At 37.8% G+C, this 16,820-nt stretch overlaps 1 protein-coding gene across 1 annotated transcript in view; it reads right to left on the bottom strand.

Moving 5' to 3' along the window:
- The window catches only part of ADGRB3 (adhesion G protein-coupled receptor B3), a gene marked incomplete at both ends in the record, with an annotated part of 793,681 nt that overhangs the window by 411,194 nt on the left and 365,667 nt on the right, over positions 1-16,820 (bottom strand). The gene's annotated exons all lie outside the window — the stretch shown is intronic.

Raw genomic sequence — 16,820 nt, 5'->3', positions numbered from 1 at the left:
AAGCTTAAATTAGTTTGATGGTCAGGGAAACATGCTGTCAGTTTTCATATTTGCTTATCCTCCAGCCCAAGGAAAGAAAAGCAACTTATCATGTGGAAGAATGTTAAGGAAAGAGATGGTAAAGTGACAGCAGAGATCTGTTATACGTTTACTTGTTTACTAGAAGGTTAGTCTTTGTCATCGCATTGTTAAATTTATGATAATGACGACTTATCAAAGGATCATGAAATAACTAAGAACTAACACACCAGAGAAAGACTGGACTAGAAAGGTTCCAGTGTAATAACTATAATCATCAATTTCCCATTAAGGAAAGTGCCAACTAATCCTTTGAAGTATGGTAATCAATCTGAGCGAATCCTAAAGTTAGGAATTTTCTTTAAAATGGATTTTAAAAAGTGCTATCTTGACACTTCAGATATTTAACTTTTCTCTAGTCTCTAAAGCTCTGTCTAAAAATATTTTGGGAAAATAAAAATCTTCAGAGACATTCTCTGTTCCCATCGTGTTATGTTAAAAGAACATAACATATATAGGGAGTTTGTTTCTTGCCATTTTCTTATTTCATTTCTCTCCTGTCTCCCCTCAGTGGCAGGCATCACCCCCTGACTAAAGCCAGAGGATGGGTGAGACATCAGTGATCTAGTCCTTGCTTATCTCTGTGGTCCAATGCCCATCTTAATCAAGATGCAGACACTGTGTTGGCCAATCAGAAAGGATGCTGACCTCCAGTAGAAGCCAGCTAGTGCACCACGATGATGTGTGCTACCAGGTTGAACTTCAGTCCTGCCTTTAAATTAGTGATAACTCTTTGCAATTTCCTGTTCAGGTCATGTGTGCCATCACATCCTATTTTTGCACTGGATATACTAACCTCCTCCCTTATACTGTCTCATGTTTATACACCACTCAAATAGTTCTGCTTTTTCTAAATATCTAAACAGAGTCAATCAACTCCTTGTCTGTGCTGTCTCTTAATTCTTGTATACATCAACCACTCTATCACACTGAATTAAATATAATCATTTGCTTATATGTCTTCTGGGGGTGGGCTTTCTGAACCTTGAGGGTAGGTTCCCTGCCTTCTTCACAACCTTAGAACACAGCACTGTAAAAGTTTGGTAGAGTGAATTCAGTTACGATATTCTAACTAGAGCTTTATGACAAAATACGATGGAATGGGCTTTGGAGCCAGAGCTGCCTAGGTTTTTATTTAAACTATCCAACTTATTATTTGTGTAATTGAAGCCATCAAAGACTCAGTTTTTCATGTATCTTCTAAGCCTTGAAAAATATGCCTATATGGTTAAAAGTTTTAAAAATCATTTAAAAAAATTCAAATGAACTCACACAAGCCTACCATAGTCAGCACAGCTACTGTGCACGGGGAAAGCTCCCTGCTTCATCATGGTCTGTGTGTCCTACATGATCTGGTCCCTGGAGACTGCTAACACTTTCCCTCAATTCACTGTGCTCTGGTCACTCTGGTCTCTTTGATCTTCCTCAACAACATTTCGTACAGGCCTGTCTCAGGGCCTTTGCATGTGCTTTTCCTTTTGCCTGGAACAGTCTTCCCACAGAGATCCACATGCTTTTTGTTATTTCCTCAGAGAGGTATTATCTTACTTCCTATCTAAAATGGTATCTTTGTCATTCTCAATGATCTTACCCTTCTATTTATTTAGTTATTAATTTATGTATCTCACCTTTTTAAAAAATATCTCACCTTTCTTCTTAGTGCTCAACCTTACCTACCACTGTGCATCTATCTTTTGGCTTATTTGTTTTTCTGCTTCCCCCATTAGAACTTGTGAAAGAAGAGATTTTGTGTATTTTATTTACTGTTACATTCCAGTACCTAGAAGACTTACTCAATATTTTGGACAAAAGAATTAATGAACAAATGATTGAATGAGTCCTTCTAAGCTCATGTGAGGTCATGGGATCAAGTTAGGCACATTTGGAAGTCGTCCTAAACTGTTCATCAACATAGTCCATAGAAAACACTGGTATCAAACAGCATGAGATAAATCAACTACCTGACCTACAGAGACAGTGCAGCTCCTGGGCTCAAAAGTGTCTGCTTCAGCAGGTGGAGTTTGAAATGTTGAAGAGAAATGAAATTAATAAGGTCTACATTAAAAAATGTCATAGAATTCAGTGTTCAGTTTGGTGCTGGCAATGCAAACCACAGCTGAGATGCTCAAAACCAAGGAGCACTGAGACGGTTCTCCACTAGGGATGTGGTGCAGCAACGGTCGCCAAGGTAAACTTCATCTGACTACTCAACTCAGCTCCCTATCTGTTATTTTGGCAACACCTACCTATGTCTGTGAGGGTCTAACTCAGGTAGACAAAATTCATCCTTCCCCACAAACAAAAGCATCACAGCATTGACTTGAACCTTGAGGAATACAACAGTCAGACATGTTTTCTGTTTGCAGTAAAAATAACACAGAAGGCTTTGGATGGCTCAGCTAATCAGAGCTAGGAAAGGCAGTCTTTCACGTCTGGGTCAGCACCAAATGTGGCCCAGTTAGTAGTAAATTAATAACATCACTGCCATCTGACAGCTGGAATGAACTGTTCTCAGTCCTGATCTTTGGAGACAGATGTGCCCAGACCACAACACCAGCTCTCACAATTGGCACTAATTAGCATCCTTCCTGGCATTGTCAGTGGAAGGCACCCAGCCAAGGCATAACAATACCTTGTAATGTTTGTACACACTAGCATAGGCTACTGGTAGCATTTATGAAGGATATAAAGGGTGTTCAGATAAGGCAGACCCAGAACATATTTAGGTGGAAAACAATTCCAGTCTCTTGGTCTTCCTTCCATATCAGAAGAGTCCTTACCTTGCGCCTACCCTTTCGCTACCCTTTTTTAGAATAACAAATCCATGTTTATCTGCTGGACTGTTCTGGATCATGAAGAAATAGAGTTCAGATTGGGTTTGCTCACCTCACCTTTCTCTATTTTCACACTGTTCCTTTATTTGCATCCTTAATTTTCATCTCCATGACTTAACCCTATGATTAACCTCTATGATTTTGAATCCCACCTGTTCTTCAATCTTCATTCTTCTTCAATCTTTCCCTCTCTCGAAAATATGGCCTGAAGTTGGGTATCCTATTTAAATAACAACACCTCATGTTGCTATTTCCTTTCAACTAGTCTTCATTGTTTCTCTTCAAAATCAAAATCAGAGGTATGAAATCTGATTTGAAACCCACAACTCTTTATGTTGCAAATTAAACTCAATAATTACCTACTAAGCATTCTCTCTGAAAATCTTACTAGTATATTATGTTTAAAGAACTGTTGGAGCCATAAAACCTGGATTTAAATGTAGTTCTAATATTTACTACTTAGGAACACTGGACAGATCTTTCCTAGAATCATTTGATTTGTCTGTAAAAAACAGCAAATATCATTAGAATGTTGCTATGATGGGTTACTGCAAAGATAGAGATTAAAAGTAGACACAGTGACTGTTTCCCCTCCTTATTTTTCATCTTCAATTTCTAGTTCTTCTAAATACTAGCTATGTAATGTTTCCCATATCTATCCTTTTTACCTCTGGGCAAGATGGAGCCTGGAACAGGTCTTCAATAACTATCATCACACTCTTTTACATAGTCTCCTAACTGGTTTTACTGAGTCTTTCCCCAAGCTAAACTATCCTACCTTTCACATGTCTGGACATATCACTTCTCTGCTAAAAAAAAAAAAAGTCCATGACAAAATCCATCCTTTTTCATATTAAATCAAATATACCCTCCATTGTTTGACTTATGAGGCCAAACAAATATAATCTTAACCAACAATTCCAATCTTTTCTCTATTTCATTTTATCTACCCAACCCTATTCTCCCATTATTTCTATTCTGTTAGTGATTATTTCAGTCCTACATTTCCATCTTTATGGCTACTTAATAATTCAATCACTTTGCTTCTGAATTCCTCACAGTAGTCTTTACTATTATTATTTTTGATTTTTCAAACTGGTAATAGGAGATTGGTTCAAGATGGCAGAGTAGAAGGATGTGTGTTCACTCCTTCTTACAAGAGCACCAGAATCACAACTAACTGCTGAACCATCATCGACAGGAAGACACTGGAAATCTAAAAAAAAGATACCCCACATCCAAAGACAAAGGAGAAGCTGCAATAAGACAGTAGCAGGGGCACAATCACAATAAAATCAAACCCTATAACCACTGGTTGGGCAACTCACAAACTGGAGAACAATTATACTACAGAAGTCCACCCAGGGGAGTGAAGGTTCTGAGCCCCATGTCAGGCTTCCTAACCTGTGGGTCTAGCAATGGGAGGAGGAATCCCCAGAGAATTGGACTTTGAAGGCCAGTGGGACTTGATTGCAGGACTTCGAAAGGACTGGGGAAACAGAGACTCCACTTTGGAGAGCACACACAAAGTCTTGTGTGTACCAGGACCCAGGGGAGGGAGTAGGGACCCCACAGGAGACTGAACCAGACCTACCTGCTACTGTTGGGGGGTCTCTTGCAGAGGCAGAGGGTGGCTGTGGCTCACTGTGGGGATAAGGACACTGGCAGCAAAAGTTCTGGGAAGGACTCAATGGCGTGAGCCCTGAGCCCCACCAAAGAGCCTATAGTTTCCAGTGCTTGGTCACCTCAGGCCAAACAACAAACACGGAGGGAACACAGACCCACCTTTCAACAGACAAGTAGATTAAAGTTTTACTGAGCTCTGCCCACCAGAGCAATACTTATCTCTACCCACCAGCAGTCCCTCCCACCAGGAAGCTTGCACAAGCCTCTTAGATAGCCTCATCCACCAGAGGGAAGAGAGCAGAAGCAAGAAGAACTACAATCCTGCAGCCTGTGGAATGAAAACCACAGTCACAGAAAGAGAGAAAAAATGAAAAGGCAGAGGATTATGTCCCAGATGAAGGAATCAGGTAAAACCACAGAAAAACAACTAAATGAAGTGGAGATAGGCAATCTTCCAGAAAAAGAATTCAGAATAATGATAGTGAAGATTATCAAGGATTTTGGAAAAAGAATGGAGGCAAAGATCGAGAAGATGCAAGAAATGTTTAACAAAGACCTAGAAGAATTAAAGAACAAACATAGATGAAAAATACAATAACTGAAATGAAAAATACACTAGAAGGAGTCAATAGCAGAATAACTGAGGCAGAAGAATGGATAAGTCCCTGGAAGACAGAATGGTTGAAAACACTGCCACAAAACAGAATAATGAAAAAAGAATGAAAATAAATGAAGACAGCCTAAGAGACCTTTGGGACAACATTAAATGCACCAACAATCACATTATAGGGGTCCCAGAAGGAGAAGAGAGAGAGAAAGGACCCAAGAAAATATTTCAAGAGATTATAGTCCAAAACTTCCCTAACATGGGAAAGGAAATAGCCACCCAAGTCCAGGAAGCACAGAGAGTCCCAGTTAGGATAAACCCAAGGAGAAACATGCTGAGACACACTGTAATCAAACTGACAAAAATTAAAGACAAAGAAAAAAAATTATTAAAATCAACAAGGGAAAAATGACAAATAACATACAATGGAAATCCCAAAAGGTTAACAGCTGATTTCTCAGCAGAAACTCTGCAAGCCAGAAGGGAGTGGCATGATATATTTAAAGTGATGAAAGGGAATAACCTACAACCAAGAACACTCTACCCAGCAGGCTCTCATTCAGATTTGACAGAGAAATCAAAAGCATTACGGACAAGCAAAAGCTAAGAGAATTCAGCACCACTAGAACAGCTTTGCAACAAATGCTAAAGGAACTCCTCTAGATGGGAAAGAGACTAGCAACCTAAAACAGCCCTGTACATATATAGACTGCTATATCAAAACCTCAAGGTAACAGCAAACCCCAAAACTACAGTAGATACACACACAAAAAAGAAAAAGCAACCCAAAGACAACACTAAAGATGGTCATCAAACCACAAGAGGAGAGAACAAAAGAGAGGAAGGAAAGAAAAAAGACCTACAAAAACAAACCCAAAACAATTAAGAAAATGGCAATAGGAACACACATATCAATAATTACCTTAAATGTAAATGGATTAAATGTGCTAACGAAAAGACAAAGACTGGCTGAATGGATATGAAAACAATACCTGTATATATGCTGTCTACAAGAGACTCACCTCAGACCTAGGAATACATACAGACTGAAAGTGATTGGATGGAAGAAGGTATTCCATGCAAATGGAAATCAAAAGAAACTGGAGTAGCAATACTCATATCAGGCAAAATGGACTTAAAAATAAAGACTGCTATAAGAGTCAAAGAAGGACAATACAAACAACCAAGGGATCAAATCAAAAAGAAGATATAACAATTGTAAACATATATGCACCCAACATAGGAGGATCACAATATATAAGGCAAATACTAAGAGCCATAAGGGGAGAAACCGAAAGTAACACAATAGGAGTGGGGAACTTTAACACCCCACTTTCATGAATGGACAGACCATCCAGACAGAAAATCAGTAAGGAAATGCAAGCTTCAAATGACACATTAGACCAGATGGACTTAACTGAAATTTATAGAGCACTCAATCCAAAAGCAGAAGAATACACATTCTTCTCAAGTGCACATGGAACATTCTCCAGGATTGACCACATCCTGTGCCACAAAGCTAGCCTTGGTAAATTTAAGAAAATTGAAATCATATCAACCATCTTTTCTGACTACAGCACTATGAGATTAGAAATAAACTACAATAAATGGTAATAATTTTTTAACATCTTTTTTGGAGTATAATTGCTTTACAATTGTGTTAGTTTCTGCTGTATAACAAAGTGAATCAGCTATACGTATACATATATCTCCATATCTCCTCCCTTTTGTGGCTCCCTCCCACCCTCCTTATCCAGCCCCTCTATGTGGTCATAAAGCACCAAGCTGATCTCCCTGTGCTATGCAGCTACTTCCCACTAGCTTTCTATTTTATATGTGGTAGTGTATATATGTCAAAGCTACTTTCCCTCTTTATCCCAGCTTACCCTTCCCCCTACCGTTGTCCTCAAGTCCATTCTCTATGTCTGTGTCTTTATTCCTCTCCTGCCTCTAGGTTCATCAGAACTTTTTTTTTTAAATTCCATATATATGTGTTAGCATATGGTATTTGTTTTTCTCTTTCTGACTTACTTCACTCTATATGACAGATTCTAGGTCCATCCACTTCACTACAAATAGTTCAATTTCATTTCTTTTCATGGTTGAGTAATAGTCCATTGTATATATGTGCCACATCTTCTTTATCCATTCATCTGTCGATGGACACTTAGGTTGCTTCCATGTCTTGTCCTGGCTATTGTAAATATTGCTGTAATGAATATTGTAGTATATGTCTCTATTTGAATTATGGTTTTCTCAGGGTCTATGCCCAGTAGTGGGATTGCTGGGTCATATCGTAGGTCTAGTTTTAGTTTTTTAAGAAACCTCCATACTGTTCTCCACAGTGGCTGTATCAATTTACATTCCCACCAACAGTGCAAGAGGGTTCCCTTTTCATCACTCCCTCTCCAGCATTTATTGTTTGTAGATTTTTTGATGATGGCCATTCTGACAGGTGTGAGGTGATACCTCATTGTAGTTTTGGTTTGCATTTCTCTAATGATTATTGATGCGGAGCACCCTTTCATGTGTCTGTTGGAAATCTGCATATCTTCTTTGGAAAAATGTCTGTTTAAGTCTTCTGCCCATTTTTAGATTGGGTTATTGCTTTTTTGTTGATATTGAGCTGCATGAGCTGCTTGTGTATTTGGGAGATTAAGCCTTTGTCAATTGCTTCTCTTGCAAATATTTTCTCCCATTCTGAGGGTTGTCTTTTCGTTCTGTTTATGGTTTCCTCTGCTGTGCAAAAGCTTTTAAGTTTCATTAGGTCTCATTTGTTTGTTTTTATTTACATTTCTCTATGAGGTGGGTCAAAAAGGACCTTGTGATTTATGTCATAGAGTGTTCTGCCTATGTTTTCCTCTAAGAGTTTTATAGTGTCTAGGCTTACATTTAGGTCTTCAATCCATTTTGTGTTTATTTTTGTGTATGGTGTTAGGAAGTGTTCTAATTTCATTCTTTTACATGTAGCTGTCCAGTTTTCCCAGCACCACTTATTGAAGAGGCTGTCTTTTCTCTAATGTATATTCTTGCCTCCTTTATCAAAGATAAGGTGACCATATGTATGTGGGTTTATCTCTGGGCTTTCTAACCTGTTCCATTTATCTATATTTCTGTTTCTGTGCCAGTACCATACTGTCTTGATTACTGTAGCTTTTTAATATAGTCTGAAGTCAGGGAGCCTGATTCCTCCAGCTCCATTTTTCTTTCTCAAGATTGCTTTGGGCATTCAGGATCTTTTGTGTTTCCATACAAATTGTGAAATTTTTTGTTCTGCTTCCATGAAAAATGCCATTGGTAGTTTGAAAGGGATTGCATTGAATCTGTAGCTAAGAACATGGTATATCTCTCCATCTGTTTGTACCATTTTAAATTTCTTTCATCAGTGTCTGATAGTTTTCTGCATACAGGTCTTTTGTCTCCTTATGTAGGTTTATTTCTAGGTATTTTACATTTTTTGTGCAGTGGTAAATGGGAGTGTTTCCTTAATTTCTCTTTCAGATTTTTCATCTTTAGTGTACAGGAATGCAAGAGATTTCAGTGCGTTAATTTTGTATCCTGCTACTTTACAAAATTCATTGATTATCTATAGTAGTTTTCTGGTAGCATCTTTAGGATTCTGTATGTATAGTATCGTGTCATCTGCAAACAGTGACAAATTTACTTCTTCTTTTCTGATTTGGCTTCCTGTTATTTCTTTTCCTTCTCTGATTGCTTTGGCTAAAACTTCCAAAACTATGTTGAATAATATTGAAGAGAGTGGGCAACCTTTTCTTGTTCCTGATGTTAGAGGAAATTGTTTCAGTTTTTCACCATTGAGAATGACGTTGGCTGTGGGGTTGTTAGATATGGCCTTTATTATGTTGAGGTAGGTTCTCTCTACGTTCACTTGCTGGAGAGTTTTTATCATAATTGGGTGCTGAATTCTGTCAAAAGCTTTTTCTGCATCTATTGAGATGATCATGTGTTTTTTGTTTTGTTTTGTTTTGTTTTGTTTGTGGTACACGGGCCTCTCACTGTTGTGGCCTCTCCCATTGCGGAGCACAGGCTCCAGATGTGCAGGCTCAGTGGCCATGGCTCATGGACCCAGCCGCTCCATGGCATGTGGGATCTTCCCAGACCAGGGCACGAACCCATGTCCTCTGTATCGGCAGGTGGACTCTCAACCACTGCGTCACCAGGGAAGCCGATCATATGGTTTTTATCCTTCAATTTGTTAATATGGTTTAACACATTGGTTGATTTGGGTAAATTGAAGAATCCTTGCATTCCTGGGATAAACCCCACTGATCATGGTGTATGATCCTTTTCATGTGCTGTTGGATTCTGTTTGGCAGTATTTTGTTGAGGATTTTTGCATCTGTGTTTGTCAGTGATATTGGCCTGTAGTTTTCTTTTTTTGTGACATCTTTGTCAGGTTTTGGTATCAGGGTGATGGTGGACTCGTAGAATGAGTTTGGGAGTGTTCCTCCCTCTGCTATATTTTGGAAGAGTTTGAGAAGGATAGGTGTTAGCTCTTCTCTAAATGTTTGATAGAATTCACCTGTGAAGCCATCTGGTCCTGGGCTTCTGTTTGTTGGAAGATTTTTAATCACAGTTTCAATTTCAGTGCTTGTGATTGGTCTGTTTATATTTTCTATTTCTTCCTGGTTCAGTCTTGGAAGGTTGTGCTTTTCTAAGAATTTGTCCATTTCTTCCCAGGTGTCCATTTTATTGGTATATAGTTGCTTGTAGTAATCTCTCATGATCCTTTGTATATCTGCAGTGTCAGTTGTTACCTTTTTCATTTCTAATTCTATTGATTTGAGTCTTCTCCCTTTTTTTCTTGATGAGTCTGGCTAATGGCTTATCAGTTTTGTTTATCTTCTCAAAGAACCAGCTGTTAGTTGCATTGATCTTTGCAATCATTTCCTTCATTTCTTTTTCATTTATTTCTGATCTGATCTTTATGATTTGTTTCCTGCTGCTAACGTGGCGTTTTTTTGTTCTTCTTTCTCTAATTGCTTTAGGTGTAAGGTTAGGTTGTTCATTTGAGATTTTTCTTGTTTCTTGAGATAGGATTATATGGCTATAAACTTCCCTCTTAAAACTGTTTTCGCTGCATCTCATAGGTTTTGGGTCATCGTGTTTTCATTTTCATTTATTTCTTGGTATTTTTTTAAATTTCCTCTTCGATTTCTTCAGTGAACTCTTGGTTATTTAGTAGTGTATTGTTTAGCCTCCATGTCTTTGTACTTTTTACAGTATTTTTACTGTAATTGATATCTAGTCTCATAACGTTGTGGTTGGAAAAGATACTTGATAGAATTTCATTTTTTTTAAACTTACCAAGGCTTGATTTGTGACCCAAGATATGATCTCTACTGGAGAATGTTCCATGAGCACTTGAGAAGAAAGTGTATTCTCCCACTTTCGGGTCGAATGTTCTATAAATATCAGTTAAATGTATCTGGTCTATTGTGTCATTTAAAGCTTGTGTTTCCTTATTTATTTTCTGTTTTGATGATCTGTCCTTTGGTGTAATTGGGCTGTTAAAGTCCCCTACTATTATTGTGTTACTGCCCTTTAGTTCTTCTAGGTCCTTGTTAAATGTTTCTTGTATTTTCTCCATTCTATTTCCAAGATTTTGGATCATGTTTACAATCATTACTGTGAATTGTTTTTCAGGTAGACTGCCTATTTCCTCTTCATTTGTTTGGTCTAGTGGGTTTTTACCTTGCTCCTTCATCTGCTGTATATTTTTCTGTCTTCTCATTTTGTTTAACTTACTGTGATTGGGGTCTCGTTTTTGCAGGCTGCTGGTTCGTAGTTTACATTGTTTTTGTTGTCTGCCCCCAGTGGGTAAGGTTGGTTCAGTGGCTTGTGTAGGCTTCCTGGTAGATGGACTCATGCCTGTGTTTTGGTGGATGAGGCTGGATCTTGTCTTTATTGTGGGCAGTGTCGTGTCTGGCGGTGTGTTTTGTGGTGTCTGTGAACTTAGTATGATTTTAGGCAGCCTCTCTGCTAATGGGTGGGTTTGTGTTCCTGTCTTTCTAGTTGTTCAGCATAGGGTGTCCAGCACTGTAGCTTGCTAGCCATTGGGTGGAGCTGGATCTTAGCGTTGAGACGGAGATCTCTGGGAGAGCTTTCACCGATTGATATTATGAGAGGCTGGGAGGTCTCTCATGATCCAATGTCCTGAACTCAGCTCTCCCACCTCAGAAGCTCAGGCCTGACACCAGGCCAGAGCAACAACACCCTGTCAGTGACATGGCCAGGTATGTGGGGATTTTCTCACCTTTTGAGAAGTCTGAGGTCTTCTGCCAGCCTTCAGTATGTGTTCTGTAGGAGTTGTTCCACATGTAGATGTATTTTTGATGTATTTATGGGGAGGAAGGTGATCTCCACATCTTACTCCTCTTCCGTCTTGAAGGTCCCCCTGCAATAGTAGACTCCACTGATGATGCCAACCTCTGCAAGAGCTAGAGGTGCAGAGACATTTTTTTCAGAGGGTTTTCAGCTTTTTTTTTTTTCTTTTCCTTTGTGCTTCATTTAGTTTCACTTCTTCACAGGGTGCTTCATGCAGAGGCCTCACACCCTGCACTTCAGATCAGAGTGCCTAGTGAGAAATGGCTGTGCCAACACCTCAGCTCAGCCAGTGGTAATAATTTTAATCCAATATATTTATTCACTATTGCTTTTCAACCATTGCTTCTTACATTCTCTTCTTTTTTCTGAGCATAGTTTCCTTTCTTCTAACCTTTTAGGAGTTGTTTTAGTAAGGTTCTGTGAATGGTAACTCCTTCAATCTTTGACTTAATTTTTTTAAAGTTATGCTCACTTTCAGTTGATCTTTTTCATGGGAATGTTTATTTTTCCCTTTGCATTTTCATAATATGACTTAGTGCCTCTATTGTTGCAAAGTAGACAGCTGATATTCTGTAAATTACCAGTCTTTTCTTTGTGGTAGCTTTAGTGTTTTTCTTTGTGTTTTTAGTACAATGAGGATTACATTTATGTGGATTTTCATGTATTTATTCATGATTCTTTTTAATCTGAATATATTACCTGTCTTCACTGTGGAAAATTCTTAAGCATTAACTCATAGAATGTTGCTTCTCCTGCAGTCTCTATGTAGTCTCTTTCTGGAATACATTTCCATTATATTATATACATTTCTATAAACTGTATACTAAATTTTCTCTTTTTACTCTTCATTTTCTAAGTTCTCCTTTATGATTTTCATTTCTTTATCTATTCTGGCTTCTGAGTGATCTTTTTCCAAACCTACTTCTGATCACTAATTCTTTCTTCAATTGTGCCTAATTGTCTCTTTATTCTGTTCATTAATTTCAATGACAATATTTTCCACTTATAGAAGTTCTAGTTCATCTTTTTCACAGTCTTTCATTTCTGAACTGTGTTTTCTGTTCTTTCTTTTATTGCTCAAATTATTTTAAACAAATGTTATAATTTCTTTCATATGTTCTAATATTTCTACTGCTTGCATTGCTAATTTCTTGATTCTTGCATTTGATAATTCTCCCTCATGATATTTGTTATTATTGCCAACTCATATTCATTAAGGTGTTTTTATCATTTGGGACCCGCATGTTGTTGTTTTGTGAAAGAGTTCTTAAAGACTAGCTTTGAGTGTGCTTCTCTGAGGGTGAGGGCCACAGGCAGTTCGATAATACTGGATAATTTTACATTAATTTCCATGTTAATTCCTTCTGTTTATGGTTCAGCTAAGAGTTTCGGTTTCTGAAAGGTCATTTCTTTCCTCTTCTTCCCAAAACCTTGTATACATTTAAATTTCTTAGACATATCCTAGACCTACAGAGTTTTCCTTGCCCATGAAACCAGAGCAATCAAGATAGTGCCAGCTTGTTGCAGGGAGCTAGGTATAGTATCATGACTTGTGTGGAAAAGGGCTCTTGTCAGTAAACCCAAGACAGCTTTAGAATCTCAGCCTCCAGTACCTAGGACTCACATATAATCTGAAACTCTCCCAGGCTGCTGAAGCATCAGCTTTCCCCTATCACTCAGGCTTTCACTTTTTCCCCCTCATTTCTGGTATGTAAGTATTTCTCTGTCTTTCTTTTGAGCTCAGCTATAACATACTATTTGAAAATATATTCTTGCTGTAGTTTATGCAGAACCTCAGTATGATCTGTGAAGTACTAGCTTGGTCCATCCCACTGTTCCTCTCCTGCTGAAGTTCCCTAATACCAACCAGAATGAACTACTCACCATTTCCCAAAGAAAGCCCATGGATGCTGCTCTTACTCCCTGACTTATGCACTTCTATAACTTTAAATGCTTGCCCCAGAACACTTTGTTAAATTGTTTTCTTTTCTCCTTCCTGAATTCTTTTCAGATAACTGCAATCATTATACGATCTCTACTTTCAAACCTCATATAAGAAATCTTGCTCTATCTTATATTATTATAGTGTTTGTGTTCTTATCTTATCCATTCTATTAGACCATAAACTCCTAAAGGGCCTGTAGTTTCTTTTTTCAATTTGTTTACCCTGTAATTTCCAGCACACTGTCTGACACACAGAGGTATCTTCTCAAATGCTTGTTAAATTAAACTGAAACCACAGAAGAATTTTCTTTTTCCTTCTGTAACTATAATCCTCAAAAGTCAACAAGGTAAAAACATAGCTGTCCACAATTATGCAAAACAAAGAAGTATGTAATAATTAGAGAACATTTACATTTTCTGACAGAACTGCCTTTTAAATGATATCCAATTAATATACATCGGTAAATTATTTCAGAAATTTTAAACTTCTACAGTTATAATTACAGAATTTCTACCTTTTAAAAAATAATGACAATTACAACAAAATATAGCATTTATTAAATGCCTATTTTATGGCAAGCATGGGACTATGTTTTACATGAATTATCTCATCTGATTTTAAAATGACCATTGGAGGCACCGTAATTATCCACATTTAACAGATGAAGATGTAGAGACACAGTGTGGTGACATGAGTTCCCCAGGATTGCCTAGCTCCTAAATTGTACCAAGATTTGAGCTCAGGCAGTTGGATTCCAGGGTCCATGCTCTTAACACCACACACTTAACTAGGTTTTATACAGCACTGTTGTTAGAAACTATCAAAATGTTTCAATATTTAGAAGTCATCCTCAATCATGTTTGTTTTAAAGAGACACTGAATCTTTTTCATATGTAGAAAGAATACAAAAATCAAGAGACTTGAAGAGCAACTTTCCAGGCTGTTGAGATGCTGTCAATTATTTGAGTAGTGGTCAGTATTTTTGAATGCAATGCAGAAATGTTCCTAAAGCCATTTACCAATAAAAGATTGTGTAGGTAGTTTTACTCAAGTGGAGAGAAATGCCCCCATGGATACATGAAGGTTTCTGTTTCCCTTGGGCTTTATTTTTTTAATTCTCTTATTTTAGTTACTGAAGTAGTTCAGAAAGATTTATAATTTTAATATTTCCTATAAAATTATAATTGTCAGTGATTATACCTGCTCACATTGCTGTACTCTGTGAGCATTTTTTCTCCAAAGGACAAGCTTTAATAGTTTCTGTGTCATTCACATTTAATACTGTTGACAAGATCAACAGTGAAAGGCAAAAAAAAAAAAAGTCTAAAAATAGTTGCTTTTTATACTTCTGGATTAAGCCTCCTTGCTCTTTATATAGAGAGATGTGGTTAGGGTCATGGTTTAAAGAGTAGGTGTGTTTCTGAAATAACCTTATTTTTTTCACTTTATGCCTCCCACTGCCAGCCATAGTTGTCTCTATTGTGAATCCTAAAAAATGGTTCATTGTAGTCACTCTGTACAAATGACACACTTTAAACATTGTATGTTCATATATTATTTTCAGCTTCAACTCCTACAATCCATCTGTAAGGTATATTAAAGGCTCCCACAGCTCTAAGTGGCTTCAATTAAAAGATAATTATACAAGAAACTTCTTTTCATAAAGCAATGATCTAAATATACATCTTTTGCTTCAGTTAATAACTATCATTTTCTAAGGCAAAAGTCACTCACTAAATGATGGTTTTAAATTATTTACAGGTTTATCTGGTGTCTCCAGGAAAGACAGAGATCATTCTGTATGAAAAAGAAAGTATATCTTTTGTTCTAGTACATGCATACTTCTCAATTTTCCCTATATTTGATATTTAAAAAAACATACATTCATCTTAGGACTAGGACTTCAAATATGAAAAGAAAATTCTTCTCTAGAGACAATGCGATAGGGAGATTTAGTTAAATATTCCGCTGCATAAATTATATATTATTGCCCAGAACCCAGGATGAAAAGCATTTGGCCATAGGTGCATTGAGTATCATAATTTCTTGCCCCAGGAATTCCTGAAGTGAGAGAGAGGATGCCATGAATTTGAGGATTGCAAGGTATTGTTATGAGAATAAACTGAGTCATGAAGAAAACTGAGCCAGGTATACACTGTGCATATTTCCTTGTAAAACCTGGAAATTTCCAAAGTAAGAATGAGAGCACAGTAAACGTACCTCCCCACAAAAAACCTAAGAATAGCTTTAATTTCTAGTCAAAATTTAAAAGTACAATTCCCGAGCATAGGCCATAGGTAGGTGGAATTTCTTTTCTTAACACCAAAAAGATCTAGAACGATTATCAATATTCTGGCCCAGAGGACAGCACTAGAGCGTATGCATGAGCTCAAAGTAGTATGGTGGTTCCAGATCGGGACCCAAACTTTCAGGCACCTGCCCAATGGGAGGCAGAGCAGTAAGTAACCCTCCTTCTCTGAGGCTTTTTCAATTCTGTTTCTGTTACTTGGTTTCCTAGTTCTAGAGATACTGCATCAGTCAGAATGGGATAGATTATGCTGTGATAACAAACAACTCCCAAATCTCAGTACCTAAAAACAAAAGATGTATTTCCCACTCACTTTACATAAGCAACCCAGGTCATCAGGGAAGCTCTGTTCATGCTAGTCACTCAGGGGCTTGGGATGACAAAGGATGAAGGATTTTGCACTGGCAAGGACATTTCCAAGACTGAAATAAGAAAGGTCACTTCCATACACAACCAATTGGCTGGAACTTCAAGGGGTGAAGAAGCACGATCCTCCCATTTGCTAGGAGAGAGAAACTAGGTGTCATTTAACATACTATGCCTTTCAATGGTACGGAGCTGGCCAGCACTAATTTAAATTCTTTGCATCCATTCAACAAAACTTCAACCCTAGATAAACTCTGCCACAGTACTTCTTAAATTGTAATGTGTATATGAATCACAAATGTAACTTTTCAAAGTGCAGGTCTGGGATAGGTTCTATATTTCTAACAAGCTCCCAGGTGTTGCTTCTACTTTTGGTCTTCAGAAAATATCTTGGCTCTACCAAATGCATTCTCTGCACCTGCATCCAAGTAGCTCAACTTTCCTGGAGACAAGTCACATCTACACTGGCTAGTTCTACTCTAAGTTCTTTATGTCCCACTTTTATACCATGCAACCTTTGGCAACACCTAAGCCACCTGCCTCAAGTTAATCTTCATCGTCTTGCCTTCTCATTTCAGAAAATGATATCACATCAGCTGCATGTTCTCGCTCAACCTTAATAAAGGGTTCCATCATCTCTCCTCTGGATTCTGCAGTGAGCTCCACAGCTTCCCATCCTGCCCTCTACAGCCTATTCCCTATAGAACG

Source organism: Grampus griseus (assembly GCF_964374135.1).
Source record: "Grampus griseus genome assembly, chromosome: 13".
Classification (NCBI taxonomy): domain Eukaryota; kingdom Metazoa; phylum Chordata; class Mammalia; order Artiodactyla; family Delphinidae; genus Grampus; species Grampus griseus.
Note: the sequence above shows the minus strand (reverse complement) of the source record. Positions and strands in the feature narration are given on the sequence as shown.